Here is a 5,610-nt window from a genome sequence, read left to right on the forward strand (position 1 = left end):
GAAGCCCTGAAGTCCGTACTTTGTGGAGAATATTACCTGGGATGGCCTCATGTGGACAGAGAAAAGCTTCAAGATCAGAATTTTATTGTTGCCGTGACTAAAGTTGATACAGGGTAGCTTTTCTTCCTTCCTTCCTTCCTTCCTTCCTTCCTTCCTTCCTTCCTTCCTGTCCTACATAAGCGATTTTATGTCTGTGCTATAGCATTTAAAACAGGATCTGGCTAGCTAAAGAGGAAAATAAAATTGGAGGCAAGTCACTAGAGCTCTCAGCTCTATTTAAAAATTTTTTTAAAAACCCCAGATAATGAGGGAATCCAGTGGCCATTAGTATTGCCTTGGTGTTCGGGTCTGCACCATCAAAATCAACACCTAATTGCATCTCCTATTGATTGTTGTTGTAAATGGAGTACAGACATGAATAAAATATACTTCTAAACAAAGCAAGATGAAATAAAAACATAAATTTCATGTTAATACCTGTCAGCTAAATGAGTTCAGCATTTTAGGAGGCAAAGGACAGAGAGACATGTCTCTCTCTATGCATTCATTCCATGTATTGACCTGGAAGTAGCCTTTATAATTAATTCATGATGTTTGATTTCATTTCATTCAGGGTGTGAGTCACACATGAGCTTTGAGTTCTCATCACTTTTGACATAATTATAGCCTAAAAATGTTAAAATGAACTATCATTTTTCAAGAAAATGTACAAAGAAATCATTTGGAAGAACTTTATATTGCTCATCATTTTTTTGAAAATTACATAAGTATGGAGATAGTATTAGGAAAGATGGAACCATTAGTTCTTAAACCTATATATCCCACTAGTACCTTTTAAAAGATAGCTAATATTTAAATTATTTGTTTCTGAGAACTGTTCTCTTTATATTAAAATAAAACAATTTCCTTTGGTTGCTGGGTAGTTTTTCTAAGGTTGATCCATTAGTTATCTTTTTGAAATCACTATGTCATGATTAACTAATTAATGTTACAATATGAAATATTTTATAAGATAATGACAACTTTGTGAACAAAAGAAAATTGTCCATATTGTACACATTAAAAAAAATCCTCACATAATTAATCATTGCTAGCTCTTTTGCATTCTGAAATGAATATTTTGGCTTGTTCAATAATTACAATTTAAAACTAAAGAGCTCAAAAGAACCTGGGGTGGTAATGGGAGCTATCATCCTTTATAAACTAATTAAACCTATAGTTGCAGATGAAAACCAGCAAAAGCAGGTCAAATAAATCTTGCTTTGGCAACTGCTGCTAGAATTTCTATTTTATAACAGTTGTTTGGTTATCATCATTTAAAAAGTAGGTTTTATGTTCTGCTGGATTTCTTAAAGTTCTGAGATTACCCATTATATGTAGTGTTCATTTCACAAGTCTCTGCAGCTGCAGAAGTTGAAAATATACACTCATTAACTGAATATTTGTAAATATTTAAGTTACATTCAAAAGCCCCTCTGTGGCTTATCACTAGTGAGTAACTTATTGAGTCCTTTGTCAGAAATTGTCCCATGGGTAGCTCAGTATTCTAAACATCAGCCAATAAAACTGAAAAAAAACAAAAAAAAGCAAAGTAATTCCAAAGTAAACTTGTAAATCTCTTCAAAGATTACATAAAATTTGTATTGGAGAATGACTTGAATCATATGGAAACTCTTCACAAAAGATGATCTGACCGAATTATACCAGTTAACTGAAAAGGGGCATCAGTAAGAATGGTGAAAAGTGTTTCCAAAGACAATGACTGGAATATCAAAGGATCAATAGTGACCTTTAGAAAAATTTATAAAATTCTTGGATTTTTAAAAAGGATTTATTTATTTGAGAAAGAGAGCATGAAGGAGTGGAGGAAAGGGTAGAGGGAGAAGGACAAGCACATTCCCGCTAAGCATGGAGCACAACTGGGGACTTGATCCCATAACCCATGAGATTATGACCTGAGCCAAAACCAAGAGTCAGAGGCTTAACCAACTGAGCCATCCAGCACCCTGGATCTTTTTTCTTTTTTTCTTTCTTTTTTCCTTTTTTTTTTTTTTTTTTTGCAAAAGTTGTACTCTCTAAGTTCCCATGGCAGAAGTAAAAAGTAAAACACATTAGTAATGTGTTGTCTTACAAATTTGTCAGCAAAATTACACTCAAAGTCCACCATAAAAATGAGGGCACAGAGAAAGATGGCGGCAGTGGTTGTGGTGACTGAGCTGAGCCTGGGGACAGGATGTTGGTGTTGGTATTAAGACGCTTGCACATCCCACACCAGTGCAACAGTTTCCTGGCTAAATTAGAAAAATAAAAATAGAAAATGCTGGTGCCAGAAAAGACTCAGTACATTCTTTTTACTGGAAACCTTTGCACCAAAGACAGTTACGGCTATTTCAAGACTTCACATTGTGAGGAGACTTTGACGAGAAGCTGAATTATCCAGAACAGAAAGTGGTGACTGTTAGGCAGTTCGAAATTGGTCTGATCCATGGGCATCGAGGTATTCCAAGGGGAGGCAGGGCCAGCCTAGCCCTGTTGCAGAGACAGTTTGAGGTGGACATCCTTATCTCAGGACACACACACAAATTTGAAGCATTTGAGCATGAAAATAAATTTTACATTAACCCGGGTTCTGCCACTGGAGCATATAATGCCTTGGAAACAAACATTATCCCTTCATTCATGTTGATGGATATCCAGGCTTCTACAGTTGTCATTTATGTGGATCAGCTAATTGGAGATGATGTGAAAATAGAACGAACTGAATACAAAAAATCTTAAAGCCAGGCCTGTCTTGCAGGGTTTTTTTTTTTCTTTCCTCTGTTCAAATCAAGTAATTAAACATTTATGAGCCACACACACACACACACACACACACACACACACACAAATTAGGATACATATATCTTTTCAAATTAGTATTTTGTTTTCTTTGGGCAAAAACGCAGTAGTGGAATTATTGGATCATATGGTATTACTGTTTTTAATTATAAAATATTTTAAACAGAACAAATTTTTGGTATATCCACAATAAATGTGAGTTTACTTTATTTGTCAACATACGATTGAAATTAAATGTTTTTTCATTAGTCACAATGAAATTTTAATTTCTATTTTCACTGGATTCTATATGACTGTATCAGGTAACAATTACTCTCAGGTAACAAGGGTTTTCTTTATGTCATTTACCTTTACCGGGTAAATAAAAACCTCTGATTCTTTTTCTCCCCTTCCTTCCTCCCTCCCTCCCTTCCTTCCTTCCTTCTTTCCTTCCTTCCTTCCTTTCATGTCCGGTAAGGCACAGAAATCGGATGGTTAATCTGCCCACATGTCTTTCTTTAACACTGTTCATGGTAAGTCTCTCTTAGTTACGCGGGGTTTCTACTTATCACACGTTAGGTAAATTCAGTGTGGCTACTGAATGGCAAGACCTACTATCAGTTTAGCTTAAGAGTATTTGTGTATTATGACTTAGACATCACTTTGCTTTAAATATATGGTATTTTTGTGAGGGCAAGTGTGTATGGGTGTGTGTGTGTGTGTGTGTGTGTGTGTGTGTAAAACAGTAAAGAAATTGAGATGTGTATCATATTAATAGGAGTCTGAATAGAAAAGAAAATATCAAGCATGAGGATTTTTATAGAACTCAGAAATGCATTGCTTTTTCTATTTTATTCGTTGAGTTTTACTGTTGCTGTCATTTGTCCTAGAGAAAAATGGTTACTAGATAAATCGCACAAATTGGATGAATATGGCAAGGCCGACTACTGTCCTCCAGATTATATATTTTGTATTTGATCTAAGACTTTTTCTTAATTTGGGGAATTTTGGCTAATTTCCACAGCTTGTAAATGTGCATTCTTTGTTCACTTAGTTTATCAATTTTCTTAGAAGAACCAATACCCAAAGTATCAATAAAACCTGAAGCCCAGTCAACAGAATCTGACATAAAAGCTGAAACACCTAGGTCACCTGGAGAAAAGGGACACTCTCATCTCTGAGACAAGGTCTCTCTATTTCCTGAAACAAATTCCTGAAAATTGGCATTTCAAAGACACGGTCATTTTTTCTTTCATTTCAGTAGCAGACAGTAGCCATTTTAGAAAACATAAGTAGTCCCAGGATTTCTGATTTCCTTCCAATTTAGCTAATAGATAAAATTTCTTATTGCTGATGGTGCTAAGCCAGAACCCTTTCTCTCTAAGATTCTGGCAACACAGCTTTCTAAAAATTCTGGTAGAAATATGTAATCAGGGGCGCCTGGGTGGCTCAGTGGATTAAGCCTCTGCCTTCAGCTCAGGTCATGATCTCAGGGTCCTGGAATTGAGCCCCACTGTCGGGCTCCCTGCACAGCAGGGAGTCTGCTTCTCCTTCTTCCTCTCCCCCTCCCCTTGCTCCTGCTCTTTCTCTCTCTGATAAATAAATAAATAAAATCTTTTTTTTTAAAAAAGGAAATACGTAATCAGAGCTCTCTTATTAGTAAGGGAAACAAGCACACTGTATTTAATGGGCACTTAATGAACCCAACTTGACAGTCATGTGCAAATGTCAGAAGCTTGTTTGAAGGGACACTATGTACACTAAAGAAGTGTTTTTTTTAGTCACCTGACTAAAAGGACAAGGAAAAGATTACTTCGACTGTTTGAAAAGCTTCATTTGTGTTTGAACTTGGGGATTTATTTTACTTCAAAAATTGGCCTAGTTTTTAAATTGTTTGGAGAATTATGAAATAAAAAATATCTATAATATAGCCACATCGGTGAATTACATTGGCAGCCTACCAAACTGAGAAATTTCAAGGAACAGGTGGTTATGACAGATTAAAATGAAGAGAATTTCTTGCTCTCAGTAGCAAAGGACAGAGTTTCTAAAAGCAGAGTACTTATATTTCATAACTAAGAGTTCATTTTCAATAGAAGATGAGTTTATTAGTGATAAAGAAATTATGAAACAAGGTCTTCAAGTGGGTCAAGTAAATCTACATTTCACATTCAGTTTCAAAAATATAATCAGTCCCTCTTGAGGAAATACAGCACAAAAACTGGTTCGTTGGAGAAAAGAATATAATAAACTAAATGACAACTATTTCTTGTTTTGCTACCAGGCAAAAACTTTTTTCCTAAGTCATATTGGTATATCTACAGAGGCAATTTCTTGGATTTCTACAACCACCCAGAAAATAATATCACAAAGACATGGATAACCACATTTTCGGGTTCTGAAAATTTATCTTTCTGGACAATGAGGTGTTTGAGGATTTAAAAAAAAGAAAAAGAAAACATTTTTTTTTAGTAAATTAAAACAAATGACCGCAATCGTTACCATCAAATTTGAAATGATGTTGGAAATTTGAGCGTGTTACGACCCTAGTCCCTGTCCGATGGAGAAAAGGCATTCATTCCTTCTAAACCTCATCTCAGTTAGGAGATCACAAACCCCTGAAGGACCAGCACAGCCCACGCTCCCCGTTCAAGGGTGCACAGTAAAACAAGCCCCCTCTGAATGTCCCACTGGCAGATTCCAGCCATGAACTTCGCTACTGTCCTGCACGCGAGATTAGAATTAAGGCCACGTTATAGAAAGAGACTCGGTGATGGGGGAGAGAGGGAATGA

General features: G+C 35.9%; 1 pseudogene; it reads left to right on the plus strand.

Moving 5' to 3' along the window:
- The first annotated feature begins 2,233 nt into the window (after positions 1-2,233).
- LOC113261479 (vacuolar protein sorting-associated protein 29-like) lies at positions 2,234-2,778 on the plus strand (annotated as a pseudogene).
- The last annotated feature ends 2,832 nt before the right edge of the window (positions 2,779-5,610 follow it).

Source organism: Ursus arctos, unplaced genomic scaffold, assembly GCF_023065955.2.
Source record: "Ursus arctos isolate Adak ecotype North America unplaced genomic scaffold, UrsArc2.0 scaffold_5, whole genome shotgun sequence".
Taxonomy (NCBI): domain Eukaryota; kingdom Metazoa; phylum Chordata; class Mammalia; order Carnivora; family Ursidae; genus Ursus; species Ursus arctos.